This window comes from Pristis pectinata, chromosome 40 (genome assembly GCF_009764475.1).
Source record: "Pristis pectinata isolate sPriPec2 chromosome 40, sPriPec2.1.pri, whole genome shotgun sequence".
Taxonomy (NCBI): Eukaryota; Metazoa; Chordata; class Chondrichthyes; order Rhinopristiformes; family Pristidae; genus Pristis; species Pristis pectinata.
Genome location: NC_067443.1, coordinates 3,603,458 through 3,616,347, shown reverse-complemented (window position 1 = coordinate 3,616,347; position 12,890 = coordinate 3,603,458). Strand labels below are relative to the sequence as shown.

The window sequence follows — 12,890 nt, the reverse complement described above, 5'->3', positions numbered from 1 at the left end:
CCTTCTCTCCCTCTCCTGTGCTCTCTCCCTCTCTCTCCCCTCCCCCTCTCCCTCTCTCCCTCTGTCCCTCTCTCCCTCTCTCTCCCCCCCTCGCTTCCCTCCTCTCTCCCCCTCATCTCTTCTCCCCTCTCTCCCCTCCCTCTCCCCTCCTCTCTCCCCCTCTCTCCCCTCTCTCTCTCCCCCTCCTCTCTCCCCCCTCATCTCTCTCTCCCCCTCTCTCCCCCTCTCTCTCCCTCTCTCCCCCTCTCTCTCCTCCTCCCCCTCTCTCTCCCCTCTCCCCACCTCTCTCTCCCCCACCTCTCTTTCCCCCTCCCTCCTCTCCTCCCCCTCATCTCTCTCCCCCTCATCTCTCCCTCTCTCTCCCCCTCCTCTCTCCCCCTCCTCTCTCCCCCTCCTCTCTCCCCTCTCTCCCCCTCTCTCCCCCTCTCCCCTCTCTCCCCCTCCTCTCTCCCCCTCCTCTCTCCCCCCTCTCTCCCCCTCTCTCCCCTCCTCTCTCTCCCCCTCCTCTCTCTCCCCCCTCATCTCTCTCTCCCCCTCTCTGCCCCTCCTCTCTCTCTCCCCCTCTCTCCCCCTCCTCTCCCCCCCTCCTCTCCCCCCATCTCCCCCCCCGTCTCTCCCTCTTCCCCCTCCTCTCTCCTTCCTCCCACCTTGACGAGCAACGTTCACACCTCGGTGTGTTTATGCCTGTGAAATTAAAAGGATTACAATCACGATTCCAATGTTCTGGCCCATGTACTTGCTGCAGTACAGAGATGTCACAGACACAGCTCAGTGGACGTTTGGAATGCATCCAGGGCCTTGTATACCTCTCATCTGCTGCTGTGGCTCTGTATGAATGTCTCCCCCCTTCTCACCTTCTTGCCGGGGCTTTTATTCATCCTGTTCTCTCCCCCTCCCCACCTCCCGCCCCCCACAAGATCACCGGGACTGGGCCTACTTTAATATCCTTAAGGCTGACGGCTGTCTGGTCTTTGACCCGAGAGGGGGTATTAATTTCTGGGTCATTAATACCCCCCTCTGCTTGTTTGCCCTCTCCCTGTCTGTGACCCCCTTTGGCCCTTACACCCCCTCCCTGTCTCTGTGACCCCCTCCTGCCCCTATACCCCTCCGCATTTCTGTGACCCCCTCCAGCCCCTACACCCCTCCCTGTCTCTGTGACCTCCGCTCCGGCCCCTACACCCCTCCGTCTCTGTGACCCCCTCCGGCCCCTACACCCCTCCACATCTCTGTGACCCCCTCGGGCCCCTACACCCCTCCATGTATCTGTGACCCATTCGGCCCCTACACACCTCCCCGTCTCTGTGACCTCAGCTCCGGCCCCTACACCCCTCCCTGTCTCTGTGACCCTCCTCCGGCCCCTACACCCCTCCACATTTCTGTGACCCCCTCCGGCCCCTACACCCCTCCACATTTCTGTGACCCCCTCCGGCCCCTACACCCCTCTCCATCGCCCCAGTAAAGGTTCAACCAAAGAAGGAATGAAGCTATACAGAGGGCCCACTCACCGCATTCAGGCCAGCACAGGCAAAGCTTCACACAGCCCAGAAACAGGCCCTTCAGCCCATCGAGTCCGTGCGGACCATCAACCACCCCCCCCCAACTTACACCCATCCCCCATTTTATGCTCCCCACTGAGAAAAAGATTCACGGGGATGTTCCTGGGACTGGAGGGTTCAAGTTATCAGGAGAGGCTGAACAGGCCGGGACTGTTTTCCCTGGAGCGACAGAGGCTGAGGGGTGACCTCATGGAGGTTTATAAAACCATGAGGGGCGTGGATAAGGTGGACGATCACAGTCCTTTCCCCAGGGTAGGGGAGGGCACAGGTTTAAGGTGAGAGGGGAGAGATTTAAAGGGGAACTGAGGGGCAACTTCTTCACCCAGAGGGTGGTCCGTATATGGGACGAGCTGCCAGAGGGAGTGGGTGAGGCAGGTACATTAACAACATTTAAAAGACACTCGGACAGGTCCACGGATGGGAAAGGTTTAGAGGGATATGGGCCAAACACGGGTAAATGGGACCGGCTTAGGTGTAGGCATGGACAAGTTGGGCTTGCTGTGAACTCTATGACTGTAACTCCCCCCAGATTCTACCCCTCACACACACAGCAGGGTGGCGATTCATAGTGGCCGATTAACCCACCGACCCCGCACGTCATTTGTCGGGATGTGGGAGGGAACCAGAGCCCCCGGGGGAAACCCACGGGATCACCGGGAGAACGTGCAAACTCCACACACACACACACACACACACACACACACACACAGACGCACACAGACACACACACACACACAGACGTACACACACAGACAGACGCACACACACAGACAGACAGACGTACACACAGACAGACAGACAGATGCACACACAAACACACACACACACACACACACACACACACACACACACACACACACACACAGCGCCAGAGGTCAGGATCGAACCTGGGTCTCTGGGACTCTGAGGCAGCGGCACTACCTGCTGCGCCACTGGGCTGCCATGGTCACCCATGGCCCAAAGTCAACCCCTCAAACATCTGGGACCATGTCTGTCCCACAGTCTAGTCAAATGCCAGGGTGAGATGGTGGTACTCTCCCAGACCTCCGAGACTCCATCATCTCAGTCTCAGTGACCGTGTTGGTCGCTGGCAAGTAACATTAATGCCAGACTAATGCCAGCCAGAGAGAGTCTAATGACCTCCCCATGACACTCAGTGGCATCACCATCACCCTGTCCCCCACCGTCAGCATCCTGGGGGGGGTCATCCACTGACCCCAAACCCCAACCAGGCGGGCCACAGAATTCCTGTGGCCACAGGATCAGGTCAGAGGCTGGGGATCTCGCAGGGAGTTACTCACCTCCGGACACCCCAAGGTCCTTCCCCCATCTACAGGTCAGGAGTGTGATGGGACGCTCCCCACTTCCCTGGATGGAGTTAGTCCATGCACTTCACATCCGCCACATTACCTTTCTCCCGTCTACAGGTCAGGAGTGTGACGGGACGCTCCCCACTTTCCTGGGTGAGGGCGGCTCCAACAGCTCTCGGGAAGCTCGACACCACCCAGGACAAAGCAGTCCGCTCGATCGGCAACCCACACCGCGCCCCCCCCCCCCCCGAAACACTCCCTCCTGCTGCCACAGCGGATGTTTTGGAATGATGTGACAACGTACTGAGGTGCAGTGAAAAACTTTGTTTTGCATGCCATCCATACAGATCATTTCATCACATCAGTACATCGAGGCAGTACAAGGGAAAACAATAACAGAATGCAGAATAAAGTGTTACAGTTACAGAGAAAGTGCAGTGCAGGCAGACAATAAGGTGCAAGGGCCACGACGAGGTAGATTGTGAGGTCGAGAGTCCATCTTATCGTACTAGGGGATCTTATAGAAGCTGTCCTTGAGCCTGGTGGTACGTGCTTTCAGGCTTTTGTATCTTCTGCCCAACGGGAGGGGGGAGAAGAGAGAATGTCCGGGGTGGGTGGGGTCTTTGATTATGTCGGCTGCTTTCCTGAGGCAGCGGGAAGTGTAGGCAGAGTCCACGGAGGGGAGGCTGGTTTCTGTGATGTGCTGAGCTGTGTTCGCAACTCCCTGCGGTACATCTGTAGAAGCTTTTTAGAGTTATACAGGGTTGGTTAGAAGTTTATAAAATTATGAGAGGCATAGATAGAGCAGACAGCCGGTATCTTTTTCCCAGGGTCGAAATGTCCAATACTAGAGGGCGTGCATTTAAGGTGAGAGGGGGAAAGTTCAAGGGAGATGTGCGGGGCAAGTATTTTACACAGAGAGCGGTTTGTGCCTGGAACGTGCTGCCAGGGATGGGGGTGGAGGCTGATACGATAGAGGGGTTTAAGAGGCTCTTAGATGAATGTGCAGAGAGAATGTCCGTGGTGGGTAGGGGTCTTTGATTATGTTGGCTGCTTTCCCAATGTGTAGACGGAGTCCACGGAGGGGAGGCTGTTTTCCGTGTTGTGCTGGGCCGTGTCCACAAGCTCACTATATCTTGGTACAGGTGACAACAATAAATCAATTCCCAACTGATGTCTTGCCCTACATTACAAGGGCGTTTAATGCTGACTGCTTCATTGCAAGACTTGTGTCACTGAGGGACAGGGTCTGCCAAGCCCCTCCCACTCCGAACGGAGTCGCTGGCGGGGACCGCTCCTCATATCCCAGCTGGGGAGCTGATGCCAGTTGTCAGAACAAAACTGGCCACATGCCAACTGTTGATCTCTCTCCAGGGGCACCCTGTGCACCTGTGCCTCATATGGACCGGGGGGAACTTCTCCCCTCCCTGTGTTAGCTGCCAACAGCGGCCCAGGTGGCTTAATGACGAAACGTGGCTGGCAGCGATGCACTCGGTGGTCGAATATCCGCCCCGGGTGCACACACTTCTGAAATCAAACACTGTGGAGCGTCCAAGCAGTTGGAGAAGAAGGTTATGTGCTAAGTGCAGGTAAACAGAATTAGTGTAGACGGGCGCTTAATGGTTAAGACATGTCGAGTTTATTGCCACATGCATAAGTACAGGGAGGTACAGGTACAATGAAAAACGAGTTCCATTTTTGAGACCGTTTGTAGCCCGATTTTGTCTGTAACTCGGAACAGTGTCTGCGCATGCGCACTTGGCCCGGGGATCACGGCCGTGCATGCGCATGGGCCCCAGCCGCACATGCGCACTTGGCCCGGGGTTGGGCCAAAGAAGGTTTACCGCCGCCATGGTAGGATTGGGGGCCGGGCCCGCTTACGAACCGAAGGTTGTTCGTATGTGCAGGCGTTGGTAAGTCGGGGACTTCCTGTACTGCGCTCAGTTTAAGTCGCCCTGCTAAAGGAAAGGTGCCACTATGTCAGAAAGAGGGCAGAGGAGGTTTACGAGGATGTCACCGTGACTCGAGGGACTGAGTTATGGAGGGAGGTTGGGCAGGTTGGGACTTGAACCTCTGCTTGTTTGACATTTGCATCCTGGGAAAGTGACCGTCTACCCTATCTCTGCCTCTTATAATCTTATAAACCTCTATCGTGTCTCCCCTCAGCCTCTGCCACTCCAGAGAAAACAACCCAAGTTTGTCCGACCTCTCCTTATAGCTGATGCTCTCTAATCCAGGCAGCATCCTGGTGAACCTCTTCTGCACCCTCTCCAAAGCCTCCACATCCTTCCTGTAACGGGGGCGACTAGAACTGCACACAATGCCCCAAGTGCGACCTGACCAGAGTTTTATACAGCTGCGACGTGACTTCCCGACTCTTGTACTCAGTGCCTCGACCGATGAAGGCGAGCGCGCCGGATGCCTTCTTTACCACCCTGTCCACTTTCAAGGAGCTGTGGACTTGGACACCAAGATCCGTCTGTAGACTCTACTTTGTTAGGAGTTTGAGGAGATTTGGTACGTCACTAAAGAGTCTTGCAAGTTTCTGCAGATGTACAGTGGAGAGCATTCTGATTGGTTGCATCAACGCCTGGTACGGAGGCTCCGACGCACAGGATCAAAAGAGGCTGCAGAGGGTCGTAGACTCACCCAGCTCCATCACAGGCACAACCCTCCCCACCATCGAGGACATCTTCAAGAGGCGATGCCTCAAGAAGGTGGCATCCATCACTGAGGACCCTCACCACCCGGGACATGCCCTCTTCTCTTTACTACCACCAGGGAGGAGGTACAGGGGCCTGAAGACCCACACTCAACGATTCAGGAACAGCTTCTTCCCCTCCGCCATCAGATTCCTGACTTGTCCATGAACCCGTGAACACTCCCTCGTTATTCCTTTCCTTGCGCAATCTTTATTTATTTTTGTAATTTTATGTCTCTGCCTTGTACTGCTGCCGCAAAACAAATTTCACATCATCTAAGTCAGTGATAATAAACCTGATTCTGATTTTGGCATTAACACCCACAAGGCTCCTGCCATTGACCCCGGGAGTGTGTGATGGGACGGCGTGGAGGGAGCTTCACCCTGTGTCTGACCCCCGGAGTGTGTGACGGGACGGTGTGGAGGGAGCTTCACTCTGTATCTGAGGTTGTTTGTACCTCAAAAATCCTTGTGGGCACCTCAAGAAGGCAACGTCCATCATCAAAGATCCCCCACCATCCAGGCCGTGCCACCTTCTCACAGCTCCCATTGGGCAGGAGGTACAGAAGCCTGAAGTCCCCACACCACCAGGTTCAGGAACAGCTGCTTCCCTTCAACCATTTGGTTCTTGAACCAATCACTACCTCAATAGAGCAACACTATGACCACTTGATCACTTTGTACTAAAATGGACATTTTTTTGTTAGTCATTACGTGACTCCTGCTTATAACGTGTCTTTACAAGCCCTGTTCTTAATATCACAGCCATTAAGGGATATTTAGTAATATCTCCCTGCCGTTACGAGCCTGTATTTCTCAAAGTCTCCATTCCGGAGTTGTCTGTGCATTGAGGGGGAGAATCAAATGATAAACAGTGACGTCCCGTCAACGAGGGAGTGCGAAGCTCCCACCGGCCCTCTGCCCCTGCGAGGGGGTGTGGGATGATCTCCCCGCCCTCTGGGAACGCAGGGGGGGGCTGGCGGGGGGGTGGTTGCTGATGGACGCGCGCCAGCTTCCCGGGGGCACTTTCCCATCAATGTCACCAGCTGCTCCGTTGTCGAGCTACGTCAGGCAGACCTGACAGGCTCCCCCGTGGGAGACCTTCCTCTTACAGTACGCCCTCTTCCCACGGAATAGCACGGTTGGAATCCTCTGCGGGAGGTGCCGCCTCAAGAGGGCAACGTCCATCGTCAAGGATCCCCCACCGTCCGGGCCGTGCTGTCTTCTTGCACCTCCCATCGGGCAGGAGGTACAGAAGCCTGAAGTCCCCACACCACCAGGTTCAGGAACAGCTACTTCCCTTCAACCATTCGGTTCTTGAACCGACCGGCACAACCCTCATCACTACCTCAGTACAGCAACACTACGGACCACCCCTTGCACTACCTTGGACTTGTGTCTTTGTTTTTTGCACTAGTGTCTTGTTCTTTCTTCGAGAATTGATGTACAATTTATACCGTGTGTTGTCTGTACCTCTATGATGCTGCTACAGGCAAGTTTTTCATTGTACCTGTACCTCCCCGTACCTGTGCACATGGCAATAAACTCAACGAGGTGGTACAAAATGAGGCCACTCGTACCATCACCACACTGCTAGCCCATAGTACAACAAACCCTTCAGTCCCAGTCCCAGTGGACCGTGAAGATCAGTTTGAGTGCATCACTCCTGGTCACGGTGTTTAAAATCTTCCTCTGACCTATTCACCTTTCTCCACCTGTAACCCAAAGTTTACACCCATGTTCAATGAATCATAGTGTCTTATTGGTAATTGGTCACACACCCCCGGGGTCAGACACAGAGTGAAGCTCCCTCCGCACCGTCCCGTCACACACTCCCGGGCTCAGACACAGAGTGAAGCTCCCTCCACACCGTCCCATCACACACTCCCGGGGTCAGACACAGAGTGAAGCCCCCTCCACACTGTCCCATCACACACTCCCGGGGTCAGACACAGGGTGAAGCTCCCTCCACATCGTCCCATCACACACTCCCGGGGTCAGACACAGGGTGAAGCTCCCTCCACACCGTCCCATCACACACTGCCGGGGCCAGACACAGTGTGAAGCTCCCTCTACACTATTCCACAATGCACTCCCAGGGCATGTTACAGAGAGAATAGCAACCTATCATTAAATCCACTCTTAATGATCGAGTTTAGTCGGCAGCTAAACTGTGATTCAAGTACAATAGTGCTATAAATTATGAATTTTACAGCCTGTGACTTTGTAAGTGTGCGTGAACTTCAAACCAGAGGAGTAATGTAGAGGTGAAGTACCTATCCTGGGAATCTTGAGTCTTGAATTGAGGTCATTTCTTTCAGCAAATGCACTTATATAAAAAAAAATCCTATTGCGATTTCTAGCTGGCATGTCTAATATTTTATTGCATTTATAAAAATAGCAATAGCTGCACTGTGTGTGTGGGGCTTGGAGTATTGTTAACAAGCACGCAGAGGAACGTAGGGCCTGTGTTGGAGGATGCGGAGCGCCTTAAATTCTTTACAAATGTCAAACACTCCCAGAGGCAAGAGAAGGGGGCCAGGAACTACAATGGATATAGAGCACTGTCAGAACATGGCTCCCTGGTTACCTACCCGACATGCTCTGCCGCAGTAACCAGGAAGAGACAGATCTCTCAGGCTCGGTAACTCCCAGTAGGCCGAGACTAACAATATTGTGCCTACAATCTTTCTTTTCTTCAAAAGAAAAAGGAGGCCACAATTGGTTGACTTAATGAATCAATTAATCAAGCAAATACAAGGTGCAAGGAAATCTAGATTCACTGACAACTGCCTTCCTTGATTAGGCCTGGCACCAATGTGGCTCTCTTTTTAATATAAAAGGATTTGAGAATTTATGATGCGGTTGTAACTTGCAGCCCCTGTTGGGTAGCGAAAAGAAGCGAATTCATGAATATTAAATCCAGTTTCTCGGAGGGCCCAAGGCACAAACCTCCCGTAGTAACTCAGGGTCCAAATAAATCCCTCGCCTTATTCCCTTGCTGGGGATAACGGAACCAAATTGGGAGTTGTATTCTTGTGGATGTGTTTCAAGGCTCAAACCGGAGGAATACTCACAGAGTGAAGCTCCCTCAACACCGTCCCATCACACACTCCCGGGGTCAGGCACAGGGTGAAGCTCCCTCCGCACCGTCCCGTCACACACTCCCGGGGTCAGACACAGGGTGAAGCTCCCTCCGCACCGTCCCGTCACACACTCCCGGGGTCAGACACAGGGTGAAGCTCCCTCCGCACCGTCCCGTCACACACTCCCGGGGTCAGACACAGGGTGAAGCTCCCTCCACACCGTCCCGTCACACACTCCCGGGGTCAGACACAGGGTGAAGCTCCCTCCGCACCGTCCTGTCACACACTCCCGGGGTCAGACACAAGGTGAAGCTCCCTCTGCACAATCTTGTGGAAAAGACCCTGAAACAAGCAGTTCAGTCACTAAATCTGAGCCAATCAGAGCACCGGAACCATGGCGCAGTGGGCAGAGCCGCTGCCTCACGGCCCCAAAGATCCAGGTTCGTCCCGACCTCCTGCGCTGCGTGTGCGTGTGTGTGTGTGTGTGTGTGTGTGTGTGTGTGTGTGTGTGTGTGTGTGTGTGTGTGTGTGTGTGTGTGTGTGTGTGTGTGTGTGGAGTTTACACGTTCTCCCTGTGACCGTGTGGGTTTCCCCCGGGGGCTCCGGTTCCCTCCCGCATCCCAACGACGTGCGGGGTCGGTGGGTTAGTTGTGTTCTCCTAGTGCGTGAGCAGCTCAAAAACAGACCCTTCAGCCCATCGAGTCCGTGCCCACCACAACCACCCATTTACACCCATCAACATTCTATTTTCCCGACATTCCCCACCGACCCGCCCAGAATCTGCCCCTCACCCACACACACCAGGGGGGAGATCCACAGTGGCCGATTAACCCACCGACCCCCTGTCGACGATTGCCCCGCACATCTCCTTTAAACTTGCCCCCTCTCACCTTAAATGCACGCCCTCTGGTATTAGACATTTCGACCTTGGGGGAGAAGATACCGGCTGTCTACTTTATGCCTCTCATAATCTTATAAACCTTTATCGTCTCTCCCCTCAGCCTCTGCCGCTCCAGAGAAAACAGCCCATGTTTGTCCAACCTCTCCTTATAGCTCGTGCCCTCTAATCCAGGCAGCATCCTGGTGAACCTCTTCTGCCCCCTCTCCAAAGCCTCCCCATCCTTCCTGTAATGGGGGCGACCAGAATTGAATGCAATAGTCCATCCTTCCAAAGGGCTCAAAAGCAGGAGAATACCTGGTGGTCCGGACTTTGCAAACACATCCCACGCTCAAGATGACCTCTTGGACAACAGAGAGACAGCTAAAACGTTCCTAACCAATCCAGCTCCCTCAGGAATTTCACACCCATGGTCAAATTCCCCGTCAACTGCTTCTCCCTCCACAGGTGCTGCCTGACCTGTTGAGGTTTCCAGTTTGTTGTCGCAAATTCTCCCCTCTGCTTCTCAAACTATTGCTTTCCTGTCTCTGCAAAGTCAAAGTCAAGTTTATTGTCAGATGCACAAGTCCGTGTGTGCACGGGTGCAATGAACAACTTACTTGCAGCAGCATCTCAGGCACAGAGCATCAGAGGCGCAACATTCACAAGGCAAACATAAATTAAACAGAATTCTTACATGAAAGAACATAATTAGAACAAAAAAAGCCCATTGTAGTGCAAAGTGGTCCCAGTGTTGCTGTACTGAGGCAGTGATTCGGGTTGTGCCGGTCAGTTCAAGAACCGAATGGTTGAAGGGAAGTAGCTGTTCCTGAACCTAGTGGTGTGGGGACCTTCTGTACCTCCTGCCCGATGGGAGGTGCGAGAAGACGGCCCGGCCCGGACGGTGGGGGATCTTGGACAATGGACGTTGCCTTCTTGAGCCAGATACTCCCGAGGGTGGGGAGGGATGTGCCCGTGATGTGTTGGGCTGTGTCCACTGCTCTCTCCCTCCCCCACCCCTGAGGAAACCTATCGCCCTCTTCTCCCCACCACCCCACCTGAGAGCCTGGAATCTTGCTGTGCACTCTTCTGAGCTGGGCCAGTCTTCAGGGCTATTTATTTACTTTTGTAACTTATAGTAATTTTATGCCTTTGCTGCCGCAAAATGACAAATTTCACGTCATACGTCAGTGATAGTAAACCTGATTCTGATCCTGGTGTGGTTTGTCACATGCTCACCCTCCCTCCCCTTCCTGAGAAGAACGTCCTGTAATATGTAATGGATCCAAAATACTCAGCGGGTCAGGCAGCATCCGTGGAGGGAGATGGAGTGTTGACGTTTTGGGTCGAGGCCCTTCCTGTTGTCTGTCTCATAGAACAGTACAGCACAATACAGGCCCTTCGGCCCACAATGTTGTGCCGACCTTTAAACCTTGCCTAAGACTATCTAACCCCTTCCTCCCACATATCCCTCTATTTTAAATTCCTCCATATGCTTATCTAACAATCTCTTGAATTTGACCAATGTACCTGCCTCCACCACCGCCCCAGGCAGCGCATTCCATGCCCCAACCACTCTCTGGGTAAAAAACCTTCCTCTGATATCTCCCTTGAACTTCCCACCCATTACTTTAAAGCCATGCCCTCTTGTATTGAGCATTGGTGCCCTGGGAAAGAGGCGCTGGCTGTCTACTCTATCTATTCCTCTTGTATCATGTCTCCTCTCATCCTCTTCCTCTCCAAAGAGTACAGCCCGAGCTCCCTCAGTCTCTCCTCATAATGCATACTCTCTAAACCAGGCAGCATCCTGGTAAATCTCCTCTGCACCCTTTCCAACGCCTCCACATCCTCCCTATAATGAGGCGACCAGAACTGGACACAGTACTCTGAGTGTGGTCTCACCTGAGTTTTATAGAGCTGCATCATTACCTCGCGGCTCTTAAACTCGATCCCTCGACTTATAGAACATAGAACATTACAGCACAATACAGGCCCTTCGGCCCACAATGTTGTGCCGACCTTTAAACCTCACCTAAGACTATCTAACCCCTTCCCCCACATTTCCCTCTATTTTAAATGTGTCTCCCACCACAGACGCTGCCTGACCGGCTGAGTTTCTCCAGCAGCCATGCTCCCGGTTTCCATCACCTGGTGTGTCCTGGGAACAGAGGGATCCTGGAATCCTCTGCTTTTTAATGTCAGCCTAATCTGGCCACAACCTTGACTCTGCAAAAGCCCTCACTCCCGGAGGCTTATCGAGAATCTACCATTATTCCGCGTGAAAAATTCTTCACTGATTCTACTTTCACTGAGAAAGAGAGTTCAAAAGACTCACGAGGAAAAAGTTCTTGAACCAACCGGCACACCCCTAATCACTGCCTCAGTATAGCAACACTGGGACCAATTTGCACAGCAATGGACTTTATTTTTGTTCAAATTGTGTTCTTTCTTGTAAAAATTGTGTTTAACTGATGTTTTTCTTGTGACTGTTGTGTCTCTGATGCTCTGTGCCTGTGATGCTGCTGCAAGGAAGTTTTTCATTGCACCCGTGCCCACACGGACGTGCGTCCGACAATAAATTCGACTTTGACTCTGAGCACTTTGAGGCAGAGGTGGGTCGATTCTCGACAAGCGAGGGGGAGGGGGGAGAAGGTAGCGGGTTGAGGTTGCCAACCAGATCGTCCGCCATCTTGCAGAATGGGGGTAGCAGCCTAGATGGGCCAATTGGCCTATACTCTGGCTCCTAATTCATATCCTAAACACCCCAACTCTACGCCCAACTGATCTATAATGTCTTAAGACCCAGCAATGAAGAAGAATGATATTTATTATCTTGACATTTTGGGATCTAAGCTCTTGTGGTTCTTTTTGTGACTGTACATCTGTCACCAATTCAATGCAGAAAGGGCCATTAATTTCCAAAGAGCAATGTGCCTCGCATGAGATGTGGAAAGGTCATAGCTGTGTCGCCTTTTGGAACAGACTGGGTCTCCGAGATCAGGATCAGCGAGGTGGACATTCAGGACGGAGTTGGGGGAGAGGTCTCTTCATCCAGAGGGTTGTGGCTGCCCAATCTCTGAAGACGGGAGGGCGAAACGTTTCTGATGTTGGGGGATCGAGGGATGTAGGGTCAATGAGGTAAAACCTTGGCTGCGAGCTTCAAGAATGTCCCTCCCGCAGTGCGGCGCTCCCTCCTCGAGGCTCCTCCCATGGTGTGGCGCTCCCTCCCACCGTCCAAGCACCCACCCCAACCATTCCCCAAGGGCACCAGTCCAGCCTGACTGAACCCTGGCACCCCCTTGTTGTCTAGGCGTCTGGGAGGACGTGGGCAGAAATATCTCCCCACCAGCCAATGGGAAA

The 12,890-nt window shown here is 53.3% G+C and overlaps 1 protein-coding gene across 2 annotated transcripts in view; it reads right to left on the bottom strand.

The window, feature by feature from the left end:
* The window catches only part of LOC127587505 (zinc finger and BTB domain-containing protein 7B-like), a 444,483-nt gene that overhangs the window by 26,395 nt on the left and 405,198 nt on the right, over nt 1-12,890 (bottom strand). Inside the window, exon 7 of one of the 2 annotated variants that reach the window (XM_052045887.1) lies at nt 2,213-2,226. The exons of the other annotated variant lie outside the window; for it this stretch is intronic. The gene's annotated coding sequence lies outside the window, so the exon portion shown is untranslated. Of the gene's footprint in view, nt 1-2,212; nt 2,227-12,890 lie in introns of those variants that run through there. 2 annotated transcript variants of the gene reach the window in all.